We start from the raw sequence: 24,242 nt of genomic DNA on the forward strand, positions 1-24,242 counted from the left end.
AAATATACTTAGGTTAAGAACTTCATTAGAATCAAGAGTTATAATATATGCCCAATTGTAATTTGCAGTGATATTGTGCTTGTTTTGTCCATATTACCGACACGTAGAGCGTACTGAGCAATACCACTTCCATACTAGCACCTATGTTTTCTGTACACCAAGAAGAGATGCATTGTCTCTTGAGACAATGCATACGTATTACCTAAGAAGAGACATGTCAGCTGTTGTGCAAAGTATCTGAAACAGACTACTAGAATTGCTAGAAAATGTTATATTATACTGCTTAACATTAGCTAGATTCTGTAAGTGTGCTTGAAGTCCTTATCCTTCGGCTGTGTGGGAATAACCCATAACATCATTTACTCTAAATATGCGAATATACATACATTAATATAGATCCTGCAGCCGCCATCCTGAAGGTTTGCACCTGGTGACCGAATTAAGGTTCAGTATTAAAATAAAAGGTAAAAGAGCCCTTTAAAGTGAAGTATTTCACTGCTTTATATCACTGGCTCCTGAAGTAGAACTGAGAAGCAAAGAGTTAAAATTCTCTGTTAATCCCTAGAGGAGGTGGCACTTGCATGCAACAGATATCTGGCTTAAGTTAGAGGGAAAAACTGGATGCTTTGGTCATTTAAAAAAGTGAGAGGGAAAGTGAGAGTCAGTCGACTGCATGAAAGTGGATGGAGCCAGAGCAGCAAACACGCTGGGTCTTTTCACTGCTTGAACGCTTGGTTTTGCTGATGGACTACAATACAGACACAGCCAGAGCCCTCTCTCTCTTTTCTCTTCAATCCACTTGGAGTTATCACTAGCTGTCTTCTGAGAGCTGATATTTAACACTGAATTCAATTCTCCTTTAAATAAGAAAAATCAAATCAACCTTTCTGGAGACTTTTATTCATTTTCTTTGGTTTTTGGGGAGATTTTCTAGAAAGAAAGGATTGCTTCTAGAAACACATCCATTCACTCTGTCAAGTGGAATTTATATTGAAGGTAAGGTTTTGGAATTTAAAGAATTTCCTTTCTTTTTGAAGCTTTCATGTTGATTTCTGTATCAATACTGTAAATTTAGATTTTCCTTAAAAAAAAAAAGCATTTCTGTCCCTGCATCGTCAATTAGGAACAGTGCAAAGCCTTTGTATATGTCTGTTTTGTACATGTATTTATGTATACGTACAGTGATATATTGTATCCTGATGGCAAAAAGCAAACAGTTTAGTTTAGCAGGGGAAACAGACATCTTTAATTGTCAGGAGGCATTCATTCAGTGATAGGCAGTATGTAGCAGAGCTGAATTTGTCATTTCACTCTTTGGAGCTGCATTGCTTGTGCGTCATGATAACTTAGTTGAGCAAATGTAGTAGGCGTATCTGCAGTCCTATGTAAAACAGATAACACATCGTGATATCAAGCTAAGGCGAATGATCAACCCATCTCTGCTGCATACATTCAGCGTGGAAGTCGAGGCTGTAGTAGTAAAAAAAGCAAAAAGATTTACTGAAACGATTTTGTTCTTTGCTTTTCGCATTGCTTAATAGGCTGGGTGCCAAGAAGATCCTTCAGTTATCAGATCTGGAAGCTAACGTTCACTTGTTCATTTTTGGGGGGTTTCTTTTTGCACGATTTGGATCACGGAACAGAGAGCGTGAGGTCTGTTCTGTAATATGTGCATGTGTTTAGAAAAAGTAGCTTCTGCAAGGTCAAATTTACAATTCCTTTTTAATTTAAACCAGACATATCTAGGTCGTAGATACTCCACAACGGAGAACAGAGAAAGAGGGCGTGGAGAGATTTTTCTTTATATATTTTCTCTAACACAGTGCTTCCCCCCCTTGCTAAGAGGTTGGAAAAAAAAGCGACTATAGCACTTGTGTGAGTTTTGTGACATTTAGCCATGCTTAAGCAATGAGCTATTTTTTGACCAATAGCGCTTTGCTAGCAAGTTGAACTTTTTTTTTATTGACTAGCCACTGATACAAGCAGGGAAATGTAAAAAAGAAATTGTATCCTGTATGGCAAAAAAGTAAGGTGACAATCTAAGCAGTCAATAATGTAAACCTGAAATACAATATTTTCAGACATCAGAAGGGAAAGCCAGATCAAGGCTGCAGCATACAAGGTATAAGTGGGCTGTGGAAAAAGACCGATGTATATACAGTTAAAAGTAGATGAATGCATATGCAATAAATGTATAAAGAGTAGGGAATATTGATGCATATACTATACAAGTGGAATATGAAGAGTGATACAGATAGACTGAAATGTGTATGGTACAATGGAATACTAAATAAAGCATATTGTCATATCATATGATAAGAGGTATAAGATGACCAGCTTTGAAGAACAATATACTTTTGTGTTACACTCTCAGGCATCACAAATAATGCAAACGTTTCCTTTTCAATGTCAGTACCTCTTATATCAGGATATGTTGAGATAAGGTAAAAAAATGACACATTTATACAACACAGCAGGTTTCTATGCAAAGTCTAATCTATATACACTACAATGGTTTTCCACATGAAAACTGAAATATAGCTAGAACAAGAGAGTTCTAGATTAAAATTGATGCATGTACAAAATAGCAAGATTCTTGAGCAAATCTGTTCCATTTATTACAAGGACCTTGTGGATGAAAGATGATACAATTTGTAAAGTGCTGCGGAATATGTTGGCGGTATATAAATAAAATGTATTATTATTCATATACATTCTGAGTTGAAGAGGGAGCGGGATGAAGGATGATACAATACAGCAAGGTTCTAGTTAAAAGTATTGTAGTGGATGTAGTCTTGTAGTAGAGTTACAGAAAAAGGACCACATTAAAGGGGTTCAAGATGATGATAAGCAGCTCAGGACCTCTATACTTGAGATCCATGTAACAAAGCATTAAATATATCTATTAGCATGCTATGCGCTAAAAGTTAGTCTATAATCATGGATACTAGGAACTACTGCAGCAGTATTTGTTACCTTGTAGATGTCTACATAGCAGATCCTAAATATCAGTAGATGTATCAACTCAAAAGGAAATAATCAACTTCAGTCTTCGAAAGTAGATAGAACAAGATATTGTATACAGCACATTTATCTCATAGACATGTATATAGATCTCTCGTAACAAGACATCATTTGGAATAAGATTCTCAAATATGCAAAATAACATTAAAGACTTGACACCACAAAATTACGAGCAAAACATTAACATCACGAAAAATCTTTGGACTACGTATGAATCGTTATGTTTCTTTGAATTTCCACAAATCTTAAGATTAAATATGCCTCCACGAAGTCTAGTCAGGTCCATATATCCAATTCCGAGAAGCTGGGCTTCGTCACTGAAGGTAACGTTTTTCCCCGGCCTTGTTACTGTGCCAGGAACATGTGCTTTCTTTTCTTGGCACGCCCACTGATTAAAGGCTTTCATTTACGAGCTAACAAATCTGCTAACACCTGATACCTCTTTAGCTGCCGCTTTCACTCTGCAAAAGGGGGGCCTGGCAGTGTTACAGTGAAAAGTATCATTTTCTGCTTTTCAGGAGACATACAAAGCTCTGATGACGGAGCTGATTAAATCTTTCCTACCTAATAACCCAATATTATATCGGATCGACTTGTTTGACAATAGTATATGTGTCAATAAAGCAACACGTTCTAGCTTTGCAACGAGACACATTTGATCTCATGCTCCACCCAGGGTAACTCTATCTAGTGATGTTGAGCTGTAGAAGCCAAGATGACATCACACACAGTTTTATTAATGACATAGTCTTCAGGTTGAATTTTTCTTCCTACATATGCCAGAGGCAAACTAGCTGCAGAAGGAAGGAGTTATGGGCCAGCATATTGTTTCTTTCATTGGTCTTTGGCATGGTTTCTATAAGTTATAAAAGACATACGCTTTCTCTGTCTCCTTAAATGGTCTAATATTAATCCAGATTCCCCATACTCATAAAGTTGTTATCATGCACATTGGAATACACAAAAAAAATCTGATTGTGGGGTTTACACATACAATATCATTGATATTGGAATGGGAACCTGTCAAATGGTAAATGCAGTGCAATCTGCAGGCAGCATGTCATAGAACAGGAGGAGCTAAACAGATTGATATATAGATTCAGTAAAATCTGCCATTTATTCATTTACATTCTTGTTCCTTCTGGTCATGGTCCTATCAGTGACTTACAAGATTGACAGTCCTTTATGTTGCCTTTTCATAAAAAGCTCTTTGTAGAATCATATTTCTGCAGTCATTATGGCAATAAATTTCGATTTGGCTGTATTATGTGACTAAACCCTAATACCGGTTGCTAGACCGAGTTTTTAGTTTTGCTGCATAAGGGTACATCTGTAGTCAGAGACTGCAGTTTATAGTCTGAAGATCTGTTTGTTCAGACTGGCTCACAGTATGAGTATAAACATAACCTCACCACAATCCTAGCCAGAAGTCACAACATTAATTTTGTATATTACAGCAAGGGAAATATGATTCTAAACTATAGGCAAGTAAACCACCCGTAAGAAATCTCCAATTATTGGGTAACTGTCTTCTTATTGCCTTCTTATATCATTAAATACTACACAAGATTGTAGATGCTAACATCCTATCAGAGACGTCTCATCTTAACGTAACCTAGTACCCCTCACATTGTTTAGTGGATAGAGGGGTGGCTTAATATGTGACACCATGCACCCCCCCCCCCAAAAAAAAAAAAAAAAAAACTATTTTTTTTTTCACACTTGAAGTGTACTAAGGTGGTATAAACTCAGTCTGAAGATATATCAGATTTATCAGCCAACTTCTCGACTATCTAGCCTAAGTTTACACTGTCTTTAAATTAGACAGGCTTAGTAATTCTACCTTATAAGTAAAAAGCTACATACTGTAGATAGAGAGCCTAATGGTATCTACGCTCAGAATAAAGTGGCTGCAAAGTCCATATTAAGAAGCCATTTTATTTTAGGCAAATGCCCCATGTTACATTTTTTGCTGCATTTTCTTTGAGCCAAAGTCAGGTGTGGCTTGAAAAGGAATGTAAAATATGAAGGAAACTCTTAGACCTTTTCCTTCCATTTAATCCACTTTTGCCTTTGGGTAAAAAAAAACTACAAATGCAAATGAGTTCCCTCACAGCACTGGGGGCAGGCCCCAGTGCTCAAACAGCACTGGGGTGTCCCCAGTGTTGCGAGAGAATGCTCCAGCGCCGCCTCCATCTTCTTCAGGAACCGGCCTCTACATGTCATCTTCCGGCCTGGCTTTCAATTTTCTATGCATGCGCAATTGGCTCTGCCAGTGGGCCTCAGGCAGAGCTGACTGCACCTGCACGTGGCCATTTTTTTGTGGCCGCTTACTACAAGAGCTCGCGTAAGCGGTTACAAAAAATGGCCACGCATAGGTGCACTCGGCTCTGCCCGCTGGCAGAGCCAATTGCGCATGCGTAGAGAATTGAAAGCCAGGCCTGAAGAAGATGGATGCGGCACTGGAGAGCTCTCTCGCAGCACTGGGGACACCCCCAGTGCTGTTTGAGCACTGGGGCCCGCCCCCAGTCCTGCAGGAGAACTCATTTGCATAAAGACGGAAAACAAAATATCTACCGAACAGCGGCTCGGAGAAGACATCTAAAGTTAGGAGAAGAATAGCCTTTCTTAAGGCTATTCCTACATGTTAGTTAGAAAAAAAGGGATTCTAATTATAGGATCCTTTTAAGGGCAACTATTCTACATGTCATCCGCATTAGTTTTGATAAATTTCATATTTTATTTATCGATCCACTCAAGGTAGCCAGAAACCAGTGTGAGAGAAATATATGTAGATATTCTTCTAAATACTACCATCACACAACTAAACAGTAAAGAAACATATTCTGCCCCTCTTCCCTAAAGTCTCACCCTACCATCGCCCCCACCCTTCGGGTTTGCAGGTCGTTCTTTCCCAAGAACAAATCTCCCCCTCACCTTTGTTCCCCATCTTGGGTAATCCAGGCTTCCCAGCTGGCCTCTCTTTCCTGGCCTGTTTAAGCTATGGAGAGACATGGGTCGACAGAGGGCCATTCATTTTCGAGTAGGTGGGTCCTGGCAGTCTTATCGAGACCTTCTCTCGGACCCAGATCTCCCCCTTTAGGCCCGTGGTGAGCCCTTCAGCTCTCCCATTTCCTCTCATCGTTTCCCGACTCCCCATGATTTGACAGACCTCTCGTGAAGTTTGAGGTGGCTAGTTCTGTTCCCGGTCCGATCAGAAACTTCCTTTCTGACTTCAATTTGCTTCTGCTTTCCCCTCCTCCGGGCTCCCAATCCCCATTTTTGGCCAAATGGGAGGCAGACTTGAATGTATCTTTAACTGACTCTCAATGTGCCAGGGTTCTCGAGTTTGCTCATAAGAGTTTAGTAGCCAGTAAGTATCACGAGCAAGTTATAAACTTTTGTCTCAGTGGTATCATGTTCCATGCAAGCTGCATAGATTTTACATGTCCTACTCCCCTACCAGCTGGTGCTGTGGCTCAGAGGTGGGACCCTTTTAAATATTTTTTGGGATTGCGCTTGGCTGAGGGATTTCTGGGATGGGATCCATAGGGTGCTTGGTCAGGTCTTCCAGATTCCCTTCCTTTCCACGCCGGCCTTTTTCTTGTTCCATCTCTTGGACTTACCTCTCCGTACTTATCGTAGATCATACCTGCGCCACATGCTCAATGCAGCCAGGGCTTGCATGCTGGCACTATGGAAATGACCCAACCCCCCTTCCCTCCGTCATTGGATCCATAAAGTGGAGAATATTAGGGACATGGAAGATCTTACCGCTTCTCTCCGAAATGTTCATGGGGCTTACATGGACGCCTGGATGCCTTGGCTTCTCTTCCAGGGTACTCAGACATACAGGGACCTGGTTGGCTGATGCTCCTTGGTAGGTGGTAGGTCAGTACTGGGTGCCGGAGTCTGGGGTTCAATCCCCCCCCCCTTTTTTTTTCTTCTTTGTTCCTTACTTTCTCTCTCTCTCTCTTTTCCCCCTCTTTCTTTTACCCTCAACTCTTAGGCACTATGTATGGGAAATCATGGTGCTATGGTGCTACTCTATTCCTCAGACAACACAGATGGGGCATGCTAGCATGTTACTTACTCCTGTTGGGTACTAACTATAGGTCCTCTGAAGAGTTCTGATATCCGAGGGACAAAATGCACTCAGGAAAGTGGTAGGGTTTTAAAAATTAGGTCAACTCTTAGGTTTTGCCCTTGAAAAGAGTGGGTTCATTTTGGTAGTATAAGGTGAGCAAATGTCTACCTTGCATGTGCCTACATTTTATGATGATTCTCTCTCATACAGGAATACTTGTGCTGCTAGCAGAAACCACCCCAATTTGTGGTATGCATAGTATCCAGTCTGGCTTCCCGGTAAGACTAGTCCTACTCATATACAGTTGAGACAAGACGTCTTCTGGCTTCATTTTCTGAGGGATATTCTCAATAGTCTGGTTCTTGTATCTGGATTTTTTGTTATTGGCATCATGACGTTTAGTGTGCATTTATGTTAGTTTGGACATTTGGCAAAAGGTGTTTCTTCAGAGTTTGCCTTTGTGATGGTGGTTTTTAGGAAACTATTAAGTCTTACACTTTAACTCTTATGCTATGTATGTCCTAGTGAGGGTAAGAAGGACCTTTACTCATACCATTATACTGTTATTTTGCTTTCACTCAAAGTAATACTATTTTTTTTCTTCTCCTGTCACACAGCTTCCACATTGTCTAGTGTTTTTTGGGCGTAGATGTTAGAAATTAGGCTTCTGCTAACATACCCCAAAGTGGATATTTCTGGGAGGTTATATGGGTGTTTGAGTGACATGGAGGCTCAATAATGTTCTACAAATGGGAATTCAAGTGTTCTATGCTATCTCTGTAATAGAAATGTTAGGTTTCGAGCTGGACTAAAGTTGCCCTTTAATATTGAGAGTGCAGAGATAATAAAAGATGAAGACAATTTCCTTTAATAATTGGGTTAGCGTATAATATAATAGTTCTCAGCAGCATGTTCTTTGTGTGCAGGGTCATGTCAGTTCTACTCATTCTACGACTGTTAAACATTAGAAGTAAAATGATGGGAGACAAGAAGCTGCCTGTGTTTATTATAATTGGACTTTATAGCACAGACCTGATGATCAGAGGACATGTAAATCTTGCTTGGAATTATGTTGTGATTAGGAAAAGCAGATGTCAAAACTGTTTAGTATCTCAAGTGTTTACTGTTCATCTGATTCCACATAACAAATGATACCACCCATAATTGCTTATCAAATGATGACAGCAGAAAAATCAATACTGATCCTAGCCACTTCCAAGTCATGTAATAGAGGATAACACAAACTATTAGGAAATGGTTATGTCAAGTTATGCAAGAATCCCAAATAGATATCACATGTCATCTTGTCGGATAATAACTAACTGAAAATGTATCCGCACTATAATGTCCAAAGATGAACAGAAACATCATCACTTTTGACAATTTCTGCCAACTGCCTCATCTGTATGGATCATATGAATAAAATTATTATTCACTTTGTTCGGCTAATTTATTGGGGGAATTTATCAATCCCTCTACACTAGTTTTCTGTAGTAGAGTGATGGTATTGTGGTTCTTGCTTGGAGCAAGAAAGGGCCAAATATGCGCCACAATATCACAAACCTCGTGCTGTGCCTTGTTCACCAGACTGCGGCCTGAGCGGGCCGGGCTGGAGACATCATGGCTCGACATATTCATTATGACTCAAGACATTTTCTGGTGAGTAATAATGGAAATCTACACAAGTTTCTAGCTGGCGTAGATCTCTATTCAGGTTCATGGGCAAGCAAATGATATATGAGGAGACCAGAGCCTCTTCACAAATCAATCATGTCTTGAATCTGTCGGGGTCTTTATTATGTCTTTGTGTCTTAATCTTTCTGGGAGAATTAGTGGCAGAAGAGTCGTATTGTATCTCTTCCTTGTTTTTCTTTTAGCATGACTATGATTTAGCTGGCACCTATGCATAGGTAAATAGGACTGGTTTCCCCATCATAATTCTGGTCCCTGATGACCAGACGTCCTCATAACCTGGTCTGAGTTGTACAAGTAGTAACATATAGATAAGACAGGAATCTGCAAAACTGGTTCAGCTGTAACAAATTGCTAAATCGTGCAATGGGATTTCTCTTCTGATTGCTATTTACAACCGAATCATAGTAATCCATTTGACCCTATTACTATCAGACTGCATACATTTATACCAACCTGAGAATGTCAGCAGCCTGAAAATGATTGGATCAAATGGAATGAATAATTATTTATTTGGTATGGAATGACCTCTGTTAACCAGAGTTCACCAACCTCAGCACTATTTGCCCCACCTTTAAATATAAACCACAAACGGTTTAAAAACATATTTCAGATAAAACAAAGGAAAGCTAAAGGAAACATGGCCTGTAAGACTTGTCTACCTAATCCTTCTTTTTTTATCTTCTTTACTGGTAAATGATTTTAGGAAAATAATGATGATCCATAGAGCTTCGTGTCATATCCACAAGTCGATTACTTCTATAGCTTTTCTCCAAGTGTATTCAGTCAAGTTCCTCCTACATCTTAAAGGGGTTCTCCCATCACAGCCTTTCAGCCAGGCTGCCTGCAGTCTCTGCTTCTCACTTCCTGTATTTCTCTCCTCCCCTCCCTTCTGCTAAACAGGACACAGAACACTTCTGCAGGTCACATAATCTGAAGATTCTTGTAGGGAACAAACAAAGTGTTATCTGTGTGTTTCCATAGAGAGATAACAGACTTGGCTTTTTTTTTTTTTTTTTTGTAGATTGTAAGCCCCATATAGGGATCATGATGTACATTCTTTTCCTATCAGTAAGTCTTTGTAGAATGGGAGGAAATCCACGCAAACACAGGGAGAACATACAAACTCCTTGCAAATGTAGTTCCTGGCAGGATTTGAACCCAGGACTACAGCACTGCAAGGTTGCAGTGCTAACCACTGAGCCACTGTGTTGCCCCTAGACTTGGCTTTATCACATAACTGCAATTATCTGAACGGATTGCCATGCTGGCAAGAGCAGTGAGTAAGTCACATTACTTGTCCTGTAGATCCTTGGTTATAGCAACACTGTGTAAACAATGGGGGGGGAATAAATTCAGATAGCAGGTAAACGAAGCAGAATTTCTAAAGCAATATATTTAGGAAAAGGCTTCAATTTACATAAGCTAACAGTATAGATATGATCATTGAGATGGGACAACCCCTTTAATGCTTCTTTAAGCTGCATTAAGAATGAACGGACTGGAAAGTTTACTAATCTAAAAGGCGTCTTAGGCCGGGTTCACACGGAGTTACGTGCCGCGAGATTTGGCACGTAGACGCCGCGTGACCCTTTGCGTGCCGTACACGCTCCCATTCATTTCAATGGGAGCGGGGAGCGTATGCGCCGCGCTAGTTTGCGGCCGTGAATAAATGCACGGCCGCAAACTAGCGCGGCGCATACGCTCCCCGCTCCCATTGAAATGAATGGGAGCGTGTACGGCACGCAAAGGGTCACGCGGCGTCTACGTGCCAAATCTCGCGGCACGTAACTCCGTGTGAACCCGGCCTTAACTGACTCTCTAGAAGCTTTTTTCACTAACTTGTAGCATCCTTATGCGTGCACATCCTAATTGATGTCAGCATCAAAAAAGTTAATAAAATCGTAAATGGTCCTTCATTTGCTAGAAGGCACAAAAATCCCATGTCATAGTTTCCATATAATTCTGAAGTGTTCTGACACATAACACATATGGCCTTATCTATAGTGTTAAACAAGCCAAATGACACTTTTCTGTATAAAAGAACAATCTGCTAAACCCATGCCATGTCTCCTCTAAACATTGCAAAGCAGATGAAGCATCTGCTGAACATAAACTGGCTATATTAATCCGCACTGCAACCATTTTACAGCGTCATCCTGTTTTTCTTTCGAAATTTGAATCTGGCAAGAAGATGCATTCCTTACACTGTTCTAAAGCAGTCTTTAAGGGCTAAGAATAAAATTAGACCTGAGTTAGATGCTGTATAAATTGAATCCTTTATAAATGTCTAACAGATATGGAAGATATGGTAAAGCAAGAAGAACCAAGACAGCATAGTAAATAGAAAAAATGCTTACCATACCGCACGTCTATGGAAAGGATAATAAAAGCCTTTCAAAGGTAAAAGGAAGTCACATAAATAATAAATTAGAGGGTTTCCACTGAAATACTTTCATGTCATGTCAATCTAAACAAGCTATAAAAATCTTATTGGTGACAGTAGTTCAACCACTGGGGCCTTGACTGATCTTGATGACCTAAGACAGGGGTCCTCAAACTATGGCCTGTGGGCCACATGCGGCCTGTCAAGGATATTTGTCTGGTCTGCCGCATGTGACCTGCGTGTCATTGCCCGGATCATTCACTAACGGAGAATCCGGTAAAGTGTGTGTATAGCTGTGTGTGTGTAGGTGTGTACTGAAGAGCATATAATACAGTGGGGGGTGTACTGAGGAGCATATAATACTGTGGGGGGTGTACTGAGGAGCATATAATACTGTGAGGGACGTACTGTGGAGCATATAATACTGTGTGTATGGGGGCATACTGAAGAGCATATAATACTGTGCAGGGGGCGTACTGAGCAGCATATAATACAGTGTGGATGGGTGTACTGAGGAGCAGATAATGCTATGTAAAAGGGGGATTTCTGAGGAAAATATAATACTGTGTATAGGGGGTGTACTGTGGAGCATATAATACTGTGGGGGGGCCAGCTGTGGAGCATATAATACTGTTGGGGGGGGGCGCTACGGTTGAGCATATAATCTTATTTTTTTTAAACTGTATTTTGGCCCTCCAATCATTTGAGGGACAGTAAACTGGCCCCCTGTTTGAAAATTTTGAGGACCCCCTGACCTAAGAGGAGAGGCAGACATAGTTGATTGAAGAGATGAAGAGGCAGATATTGGCTGGTGTACCATAATCCACTCTTAATAAAGGCCTCGACTGGTGCAGGGAATGAACGATTTAGAAAAAGACTTCTTCATAAATCAGGCACACCTCCCTGTACCAGAATTGAGATCCACACCAGTTAGGAACTGGCGTGTATTTCCATTAAAACTCATACCAGAAAACTGTCATTATAATAAATATCAGAACAAGGCAACAATGGAAATCATTCTGCAGAGTCTGGCGATAGCTCATCAGGTTAGAGCAATTCCCTGCGCCATCATTCTCTTCCAAGATCAGGTCCAAACAATGTGCAGGGGAATGTTCAGACGCAGCCTTGGCTGACTTCTCTTGGACACGGTAACACCGGTGGCATCTCCTACCATCCCTGCCACCATTCTCTCCTTTGGGCCACCGAAGTTTAACCTGCAAGGTGTGTGGTCTTTACGCCACAGCGCCACTCCCTCTACCCTGAAACTTCAGGTCTATTCGCCAGTCCCTATATCAAGAAACAGAGAACACAAAATAATAATATACCAACTTTTCCATATATACGATCTGTGTCAGGTACAGAGAACATGATGAACTGTATCATCCTCATCATATATACTGAACTGCCGCTCTTGTATTATCTTTTTACAGCCATATCTATTCTACAGACATGGAGTTTCATTTTAGGTGGAACAGAGACAAGTTATTAACTGTTTACTTATTAAACCATATTATGTGTTACTGCGCATTAATAGGGGTTAAATGCCTGTAATGAGAGTTAGCCCAGACTTCAATCATTGGGTATCTAAGTAATAAAGCTGACATCCACCACATATGGACTCCTGAGTCTGGGATATTTTTCTTCTGTGTATATCTGCCAAGAGGTCAATTGAAGGTAACCAAGAGAAAGTAATAATGGGAACCTGCCACACTATATATGGAGTCCATAATCCCAGCAGCATATTATTGGGGAAGGAGGAGCTGAACAGATTGATATATAATTTTGCAAAAACAGATTCAGTAGAAGTTAACATTTTTCATTTATGTTCCTGTGCCCAGGGTTTTAGTGGCTTTTCCAACTGAATGAATGTCAGCTTGCACATTGGTATGAGAAGGTTGTCAGTCACTTAGTAGGACCACCCACTGGACTCCTGTAATATACTGCCTATTGATGAGACACCATGTTCAATATGACAGCTTCCTATTTTACTTTTGCCCTGTGGCTCTTCAAGTTGACCAAATTGTTGACCAAGATCTGGCACTTTATCTGTTCCGATATCAGAGTTTTTTTCCTATATACAGATCTTTAAAGGCTGTTATATCAATATGAATTATCACATATAGACAGTATACACATAACATACACACATATATACTCACGGTACGTATCTAGAAACATTACCCTGCACTGTATCTTTAATTAAATACCACTACTGAAAATAGAATGTCAAACATGTACTTTTGCTGGGGGGTTTTGTGACATTGTTGTGACTCACAATCACACCATAATCCCCCTTGTATATTGACTACGACAAGGCTATAAAGTTTATCAATGTCTATGTGAAACTCATGGCAGACGTTAAGGGTTGTGCAATCGAACATTTGTTCTCTTTGTCAGTGATGCATCTTACACCTTGTTTTAGACACCTCCCGATCAGCTGCAAAAGCCACAAAACTGCAGTAAGCAAGACATTTACATATCTAAAATGACACATTTGTTATATATTAAATAATTTCCCAACACCAAATGTGGCAAAGATCACATCTAAAACATAACACCACTGATAATTATTTCCATGTGTCAAGCAGAACATGCAGCTTTAATATAAAACCTTCACATAAGGGAACAGCGTCTTCTATATCCTTCATAGTTGTCGCATATTGTGCAATATTTATACCTAGTAGTTATATTGCTCACATTTTTCATTATTTTATATATTTCCTCCCCTGCTCTGAAGCCATAAAAGCATTTTACCATGGGATGGCTTTAGGAATACCTTATGAAAAGTACAACTTCCTCACATCTCCCCTGAGCTGTCCACTCAGATCATGACCTCTTGTTCAAACACATTTTTAGGATATAATTCCTCTGTCTTGTGTGTATTTTATGGGTCTCTCACGGTGTATAAATTCTGTTAAGTGAGGGGGTAATGTGTCTGTAAAATAGAGCAATAGTGACCCCTGACCATTAACTAACCGCACTCAGTATGAGCATGTCGTCTATGTTATTTATGGGCATGAATAATTCCAGCACAGTAAGCCAGCCAACATCATTTGTAACTCAGCAGCTTTCAAGATACCTCTGACAATTGTGACATGTAGTGAGGAGTATTCCTAGACTGTACTATTAGCATTACTGAGTCCTTGTAAGTTAGCCAACCTCGTCTATAAAAATACAGCATTACTATGCTGGACAAAGGGTACGGCAGGCCAGAAATAATAGATGCAGTGTTCAACCTAGACACCTAAAATCTAAAAATATTACCAATCTGTATTTCCCTGTATGAATAAAAATACTAGGAATTAGTGTGGGAGGGTATCCTTAATCAATGTTGGACAGAGTGACCGGACATGAAACCCCCTGTACATGCAAATTTTAATTGACAAATTCCTTAAATGTCACACGTTTATTTATTTTTTTGCATTAATAGCTTGCTGCCCTTACCTCGGACTGTGCTGGGGTCCTGTGAATAGTCTGTTACCTGGCTCTTGCTTTGAACTAGGGCAGCCAGGAATATGTGCCCTTGTAATGGGGACCTCTGTAGTGTGATTGAAAAGATGGGGCCCTGACCGTGTCTATATGTCACCTTAGATGTCCAATGTGTCTACGGTATAAATAAAATAAACTGGCTAGTTAAAATAATCTATCCAACACATTATACTATCATATAGAATAGTTGGGATGTGTATGAGTATCTGTATGGAGTACAATGAGTGTACTGTGCCATCCCGGGGTAAGTTGCAGACCCACCAGGGGATTCACATGTTCATTTGTGGGCCAGTCCGAGCTTGTCCTTAAAGGGTTTCTCCCATTATGGACACTTATCCTCTATCTACAGGACAAGGGATAAGTAGGTCTGGGTTGCTGGGACCCTTAATCTTTGTTGCCCCTCATTTGGCACCTGGAGTTCATAAAGAACAATACGAGACTTATATATATCTACAGAGCTTTTAACTAAATCAGGTCAATATCTTTTGTCTTTGATTCCTAATACATTACACAAGTTATTAAGATCATACTGAGGTCTACTAACTATAGTACCTACTATACAAACTACCATATTTTCAATCTCTAGTGTGAATAAAAACCTATCTTTACTATCTAACATGTCGATGGTCTGGCTGCTAGTAATAGTTGTTTCTTTTATTTTACTGTTAATGCTTTATTTTCTACATTTCTAAGTACATTTGGCAAGGAATTCCTCATGTTCCTGTCACCTTCCATCTGCAGCGTTCAAGACTTTGTAGCTTTGTTGTAGTAGCTATCTATGAAGCCAAGCTAAATCAAGACCCTGTTTCCAGTTTTATTATCACCTTAGGACCTATTAGCTCTAGTATTTTATCTAAAGCTTTAACTGCATGTGCAGGAAACCATTGTAAGTCAGCCGTGAACGGTGTGATGCAGCAGTGTTGATTTTGTAGAGGTCTGCTTAGCAGTGGAAGACATTTAAGTCTCATTTTACACTCTATAGCCTTCCAGTTGGCCAGACTAATAGACACTGTAATATAATGCATTCCTGACGCTCCGCTGAGAACACTATATTCTGATTATCTATAGTTCTAAAACTTCCATGTGTGTTTCCTAACAACACCCCAGATAGTTGTATTTCTTTGGATATACTCCATACCTCCAAACTGTTCCTAGTTTGTGAGAGGGTGGAGGATCTTCTTGTCTCTAATTTCTGCAAATTTTTCTATCTTTGGCATGTGATTGCTAGATCTATAAGGATAAGGTAGTGATTAAAATGTATTATGTATCTTTTACTATGGTATAATACATGATCAAGAAGGGGGTTACAAAAGGTAAGTATGACACTCAGCATACAACAAGGAATACAAGAAAATACAAAATTATTTTATTGAATGATACAAAATTACACAAAATTCATGCAACACAATTTTCAAAGGACGATGGAACCATCCAAAAAAGTTTGCCAAAGGCAGCAAGATCGCAGTCTGCGGTCCTGGCTTCAATGCGCCACCAATTACATACACAGAATTAAAGTCATACTGGGTATCAAAATCAGATGAACAATTTGGACAGAGTTCCTAATAAAAATCAAGGAACTCATAAAGTACATTGTCCAATCTAGGTAATCCAATTAGGTCCACAGAAATAGAAAACAGTAATTACATAATAAGCAACATAATAAGCCACAAAAGTGTCACTAAACGCACATGATTTCCTGGGACTCTAATCGCTAGCACTAATGCATAGTTACAAAGTCACCAGTAGACCAAATACACTCACATGATTATTGTATCTTACCCATAATAGGTGGTGTTACCAAAGGAGGGCAGAGGACCAGGAGCAACAGTCTTCTGTATAAGTGAGACCTACAATGCAACTCACCCTGATGCCCTGATCATAATATGGATATTATGATTTTCTAATAAATAATATAGGTGACTGTACTCACAGAGCTCTGTTGAAAAGTCAGTTAACGTCTATGAGATGCCATAACTGTATAAGCTAATATAGAATTTTAAGAACTAGGGAAAACTAGAAGCAACCAATAGTGGCAACTATGACTGCCATTTGTTCTTGCCATCTCCAGTACCCTGTTTCCCTTAAAATAAGACAGTGTCTTATATTAAATTCTCTTCCGAAATATATGACCTGTCCTTTTTTCGGGGGATGTCTTATGCAGCGGCTGAAGCGGGGTACAATCGGCAGCCATGCCGGCGCTTCCTTAGCGGAGCGTCGGCATGACTGCTGGTTGTAGGTGGTCCAGGAGGTTAAGGGGGGGAATGTCTTATTTTCGGGGAAACAGGGTATGTGTTGCATTTAGAAATAACATAAAACAAAATGCTTAAATAATACAAAAGAATATATTGCTGTTTAGCTTGCATCATTTAAAAGAAAACCTTTATTCAACTCCACCATCTCTAATCCTTTGTAGAATTTAATAGGAACTGTTTCACTGATTCTGGCACAGTTGGAGTTTTCTCTAGTCCCTAATATTCTAGAGCAATCTGTACTATCAGGAGAGTGGTCTCAGGAAGCAGCAGAAAAGTGGATGGGATTCTAAGCTCGGACACTTTTTGACTCTGATTGGAGAGTGATAGAAAGCTCAGCATCATGCCCCCCTTGTCTGTCTGCTCCTGACACCACCCACTTGAGCCTAAATGGCTTATCAGGCATCAACACTAACTGCACTGATTACTTATGAATGGTAGGAGCTAGAGAAAAAAATGACAACTGTGCTGGAATCAGTGGAGCAGCACCTATTAATGGGTGCAAAGAACTGCAGCTGGTGGAGGTGTTGAAAGGCCCCCTTTAAGTGTAATGCTTTTGAGCATGTACATTGTCAGTAATAGAGCACCTTATGTATCTTTCCAATTAACCGCATTTTCTGATAATACCAAACCATAAAACACCCATTTACTGATAACAAAGCACACTGGGGGAAATTCATTATGCATTTTCTCCTTTTTCAATGCCACTTACTGCTTAGTAGAAAGTGGTATTTACGCGCCACCAATCCCACTGTTATTAAAGTTGGTGGGGCACAGGATGGTCATTGGCTGTGTCACATTCATCATTTTATTTTATTTTATTTACTTTTTTAAGTACATTGTGAGCCCCATATAGGGATCACCAGGGGTGAACCTACCCCTTTCGCCGCCTGAGGCGAACGACAGAAAGCCGCCCTCCCACCCTGGGAGGAGAGGGCAGAGTGGAGGGGATGTGGCGGAGCAAGGGGCGGGGCTTAGCGCCGTTCACAGGCAGAGAGCAGGCACGGAGAGGACCTGCTCTCTGCCTGAGCGTGAGGGAAGGCCGCTGGAGCAGCGCTGCTCCAGTGGCCTCCCCAATCCACCGCTCGGTGCTAAGCCAATCCAGGACAGCTTGTCCTGGACTGGCTTAGGTGAGCAAAAATGCCGCCCTCCTTGGGGCCCTGTCATAGCGCTGCCTGAAGCGGTCGCTTCAGGTTGCCTCATGGTAGGTGCGGCGCTGGGGAGCACAATGTACATTTAATTTCCTATCAGTATGTCTTTGTAGAATGGGAGGAAATCCATGCAAACTCATGGAGAACATACAAACTCCTTACAGATGTTGTTCCTGGTAGGATTCAAACCCAGGACTTCAGCGTTGCAAGGCTAACCACTGAGCCACCGTGTTGCCCCGATTCATCATTTTTATGGCATAAATAACAACTAAAATCTATGCCAGCTATGAGCTCTTTCTCATAAGTCTCAAAAGTCTTTCTCAGTGCCCACTCTGGGCTACATGTAAGGTACAGTCTGCCATGTGGCGCAGGCAGGGTTATTGTTCTGAGGCTTATATAACAAATTTCCTCTGATCAGGGGCATAGTTATAGGGAGTGCAGAGATAGCAGTCACTTCCATACCCTAAATGGCACAAGGCAGGGACCATTTTACAGGTCTTGCATTGAGACCCAAGAGCTTCCAGTTATGCCGCTGCCTCAGATACTAGACTGGCACACTCTCCTCAGTTTCTTCAGCCAAAAACAAGGATGACACTTCTTTCTCTTAACTTTTAAGTGCAGGAAGGGCTGGCTGGGTGGTCTCCAGAACAGCAAGTGCTGTAGCTCAGTCTTACTACCTTCTGCACATCATCACTCTCTGAAGGACTAGAGAACACTTTTGGTATCTTCCTCCTTTCCAGAGCTTTCTTTTTCCGTCAAATCAAATCATTACGGCAACCTCTATAGTATTTACATATTATATATAACATAAGCTACAGCATAAACGTATTATACGAGGTGCAAACTGTATACTTTTGTGTGCTCTCAGTGGGACTCTACACACTTTGTATTAGTATGCCCTGTACTGCAGTGCTAAGAAAGAATACTTATTGCTGAAGCTTTAAGTAGTAGTAGCAGTAGTAGTTGTAGAAGTAGTAGTAGTAGTTGTAGTAGTAGTAGTAGTAGTAGTAGTAGTTGTAGTAGAGTTGTAGTAGTAGTAGTTGTAGAAGTAGTAGTAGTAGCAGTTGTTGTTGTAGAAGTAGTAGTAGTAGTAGTTGTTGTTGTAGAAGTAGTAGTAGTAGTTGTAGAAGTAGTAGTAGTTGTAGAAGTAGTAGTCGTAGTAGTTGTAGAAGTAGTAGTCATAGTAGTAGTAGTAGTTGTAGAAGTAGTAGTAGTAGTTGTAGAAGTAGTAGTAGAAGTAGTAGTTGTAGAAGTAGTAGTCATAGTAGTAGTAGTAGTTGTAGAAGTAGTAGTCATAGTAGTAGTTGTAGTAGTAGTAGAAGTAGTTGTAGAAGTAGTAGTTGTAGAAGTAGTAATCATAGTAGTAGTAGTTGTAGAAGTAGTAGTCATAGTAGTAGTAGTTGTAGAAGTAGTAGTCGTAGTAGTAGTAGTAGTTGTAGAAGTAGTAGTAGCAGTAGTTGTAGAAGTAGTAGTTGTAGTAGTAGTAGTAGTAGTAGTAGTTGTAGAAGTAGTAGTAGTAGTTGTTGTAGAAGTAGTAGTATTTGTAGAAGTAGTAGTTGTAGAAGTAGTAGTAGTAGTTGTAGAAGTAGTAGTAGTTGTAGAAGTAGTAGTAGTAGTAGTAGTAGTAGCAGCAGTAGTAGTAGTAGTAGTAGTGGTAGTTGTAGAAGTAGTAGTAGTAGGAGTTGTAGACAACTTGCCTGTAGTACTAAACTAAATACCAAACTAAATCCAAGCTGGGTTTTTGTTTACAAACCTATTCCCTTTCACTGTTTCATGTGTTGTAACAGAAACATGTCACTGTTCAATGTTCTACGTCAGGGGTAGGCAACCTTTTTTGTACGGAATGCTGATTTGAATGATATAATCAAAGAGGGAGTACTTAGGGTGCCAGTTAATAAGTGTAAGGTTGAGGGCCTCTATACTACAGTCACACACCACAAGCCATAACACAGAAGCTTCACATTAAGTATCTGGATGCAAGTATAGCTATAGCTGCATCCAGTTCTAGGCCACTGATACTTTCAGTTAAAAATAAAGCTGTATTCACATGGTGCATTTTTGCACAAAAAAATGAGTACAATTTTATTGCAAAACTTCCAGTGTTTTTTTTACAAACACATACCATCATACAGAATAATGTTCCATAGTGGCCCCTCCACACAGTATAATGATCCATAGCAGTCCCTTAACACAGTATAATATCCCATAGTTGCTCATCCACATGGTATTATGTCCCATAGCGTCCACTCCACACGGTATAATGTCCCATTGCAGTGACGCCACACAGCATAATGTTCCCTTGGCATTCTGTCCACATAGTATAATGTCCCATAGCGGCCCCTCCACATGGTATAATGACCCATAGCAGCCTCTCCACATGGTATGATGTCCCTTAGTGGCCTCTCCACATGGTATATTGTTGCAAAGAGGCCTCTCCACGCAGTATAATGTCTCATAGAGGCCTCTCCACACAGTTTAATGTATCATAGTGGCCCCATCACATATTATAATGTCCCATATTAGCCACTCCACATAGTATAGTATCCTACAGTGTCCCCAACGAATTTTTCAGAAATTTGGTGGCCAGCTGAACCTGAAATTGTTGGGGCTCGCCACTGATATGTTATTACTATACTTAGGGGTCTCTTCAGAGCCTAGAGTATAATAAGTGGAGGCCCAGGAGTGGTGATCATATATATTACTTACCTTCCCTGGACACCGGTGCAGATCTCTGTTCTCTCCCATGCTCCTGTCATGACGTCAAAATAGCCCCTGACGCCCTATCAGCAATCTTTGACATCAGGCAGAAACACCAAAGAGAACAGGAATCCCCACTGGAGTCTAGGGGAGGTGAGTAACATTGTTTTTATTTTTCATCACCTCTCCTGGGCCTCTGTGTGTTATACTCTGGGGTCTGGAGTACTATTATTGAATAAATTTTTGTCGCTTTCATGCCCCATGTGGAGCAATTGATGGAATAGACCTTCATTAGATTATTAGTAATTTCCTATTATTTATCACATCAGAAAGCCTGGTACACAGAATTGAATTACTGAAATCATCAGATTCAGAGATAGGAATTTGCAACCATTGTCAGGCATTGTAATAAGTACAGAGCAATTTCTTTAGTAATTCTGTCATGAAATCTGCACAAATATATACAGAAAACTTTTCCTGTCCCTTTGATGTCTTCAAGTCTGTTAAACTGGCCATACACATCAGATTAATGTCTGCCAAGTTCTACTGATTTTGATAGGACTGTTTCACCATCTACTTTGCAGATTTCCCCATGACAATAGATTTGGGGGGAAAGCATGAGTATTCGGCTAACAAAAATGTAAAATGTATCTTACCTATGCTATGCCCAAGGCAAAACCCATGTGTATTTTTAACTTACTTAGGTTAGTATACAAAACATTTTAAACCTTTTCTTATATATAAATCATAAAGTATAAAATACCACAATATAGCATGTAAAGATTATCAATGAGTACCTTCCCCAGATATTTAGAAAGACATAAACACACAAAGTACAATGCTTCTCTTCACATGTACTATTATTTTAAGAATTATTACTATTAATAATGTATCATTTAGAATTTTTTTGCTTGATACGTGATTACGCAAGTGGCAGGATGTAGTAACTAAGTCAACAGGGCTGCATGTTTTGCTGTACAGTAACATTCGTGCCCTTTTGTAGAACCGCTGAATCAGATTCTGCTCTGTTCTCTCTGCCATTGTCCTCTCTCGTCAGTTCCGATATAGAGAATGAAACAACTTAATTAATCACAACTCATCAGTTTAAGCCAATGTAGTTGATGATTCTCATTCACTAAATTCATGGTCGAATGCAACAGCTTGAGATATAATAGCATAGTAAGAACTGCCTGACAGGCATTCTAGCCCTTAGGTCCTGGAAGAGTACAAGAGTGCACAGTAAAGAGCAGATAGGCAGCCTTGTATGAGCAATGTGGCCAGAATTATTCTGCAAAGTCCGGCTGTTATATTACTCATGGTTAAAAAATATCAAAATATCTTTAAAAAATAAAACACGCTAAGGAAAAGATTTTTCTATGCTTTGCTATAAATTATTTTATCATTGTACACACCTAATAAAAACTGTACAAAATTATGAATGCAGTGACGTCTACTTAGCCCTCCCCTTATTATATACATACAAAAATACATAATACGGACATACATACATGGGCCGACATACAAAACTCTAACTTTACAAAACTTTAAAACTATGCAAAATATTTAAGTACTTATATTTGCAAAAATAATTCACTTTTAATTATTTACAAATGTAATAATGGTTATGTACATGGGAATATCCTTTTAAAGTTATATTTCAAGGCTTGTTTAAGTGGTCAGATATTGTCCTATAGGATTACTGTCTTGTAATATAAAGTGGCACAACTTTCTTTTTTAGAAATAAAATGAATTTGCGTAACTTCAGCCTGGACATTCAGAACAGTTGAAAGTTAGATCTTAGTGGACGTGTCCATGAGTGCAGACACTTATACCTTCCCTATTGCAATAGAATATTAAACTTGTGTGTGAATTTGTTCTCTCCTACACTAAGGCATCCTATCTCTATGGCCTACCCTTCAGGCCGTTCTGTCTCCCTTTTTTCCTGCAATTTACATGTTTGTTTTTTTCTCAACCATTGCAGTCTGCTACATGAAATCGATAGATGTCAAGCAGTAGAAAGAACAGCTTGTATTTTGCGCTGGTGGGGTTCTCTTCACTTGTACCCTTACCAAATGTTGGAACAGAGGCCCCAGTAGCTCTTAGTATTGTACAAACAGCAGTAGAATTACCACTATAGCAGCCGTAGCCATAGTGGTAAGGGGCACTTACTGCTTTGGGTCAGTGTGGGGGTCAGTAAAGGTGTGTTTATACCATGTGTGGGCCAGTAAAAGGGGTTATTATACAGTGCAAGGACCAGGAAAAAGGAACATTATACCATGTGAGGGACCAGTAAAGGAGGAATTATACTGTGTGGAGGCTAGGAAAAGGGCATTATACCATGGGGGTGTGGGGGAGGCAGTGAAAAATTTGATACCGGGATGTTCTTTCCTAGCAGGTGTGTACCCTAGTGTATACATGTTCTGTCATGTATATGTACATGAGGTGTGTGTATGTACATGTTCTGTTTGTGTGTGTGTGTGTGTGTGTGTGTGCATATATAGTATTCACTAAAACAGACTCCCAATGGTATCCAAAACTTGAACCAGAGTTTCATAAAAATTTGCTTTGCTATGCTGTCAGTATTTACTGCAGTTTTGTATTATATTTATTAGGATAATCAGCACTATATTTCCATCAGAGAGAACGACAGAGAGCTGGACCACTGTTTTAGTGGTTACACACTGGCAGACCCCATTTATTATACTGGTGTCGCTGAGTTTCTGCCGTTTCAAAACTGAAATTAGTTGCGAGAAAAGTCCAATGTGCTGGGTTTCTGAAGACTCTGGCGCAGATGTAAACTTAGCCTAGGTACACATCTGCATATCTGGCCATCTTCTAACCAATTATCACCTTTCCTCAAATGTTTCATCTATATACCCACTGACATAACTGACAGGGGGGCTATATAGGCATTGTTTTCAACAGGAGGCAGAGATTGGAGCAGGACATTGAAAATATTACCACAGATTCTGATTAAGCCACAAGGCCACAGCTTGAGACTCCCCACTAGTTAGACTTATTTATTTGGGTCTAGTCAGTGGTGGTAACAGAATCCGGATGATCTGTATCCACCACCATGAGTCCACAGGCAGAAAATAAAGAGGAATCGGAGGCAGATGTCCACCTCATATTCCTCTCTAACTTCTGAAGTCTGATCAAGTTCTTTCTACTTGTATGGAATGTCTGTATTATACTCCACTCCAGTAGGTTCGCCTTGGCAAAAATCACCTAATTTTGAGTGTTTTTTGTTTGTTTTTGGTTTTTTGGGTTTTTTTTTTTTTTTTTTTGCTGTTGTGCAGATGAATTGCTCCAAAGGTCTCTGTTGCCCAAGTTGTCATTGATTGTAATCTGTTGGGAAGCATTTGTGGCAACATGTGTGGCAGTGCAGTAGGGCATAATGTGATGGACCAGGCTGGAGCACATGTTTGCCTAAGGGGCCATTCACACAGAGGAAAATGGTGCTTTAT

General features: G+C 40.0%; 1 protein-coding gene across 1 annotated transcript in view; it reads left to right on the plus strand.

The window, feature by feature from the left end:
* The first annotated feature begins 652 nt into the window (after positions 1-652).
* RSPO1 (R-spondin 1) overlaps positions 653-24,242 on the plus strand; it is a 126,261-nt gene continuing 102,671 nt past the window's right edge. Inside the window, exon 1 of the mRNA XM_075264578.1 lies at positions 653-996. The gene's annotated coding sequence lies outside the window, so the exon portion shown is untranslated. The remainder of the gene's footprint in view (positions 997-24,242) is intronic.

This window comes from Leptodactylus fuscus, chromosome 2 (genome assembly GCF_031893055.1).
Source record: "Leptodactylus fuscus isolate aLepFus1 chromosome 2, aLepFus1.hap2, whole genome shotgun sequence".
NCBI classification, from domain to species: Eukaryota; Metazoa; Chordata; class Amphibia; order Anura; family Leptodactylidae; genus Leptodactylus; species Leptodactylus fuscus.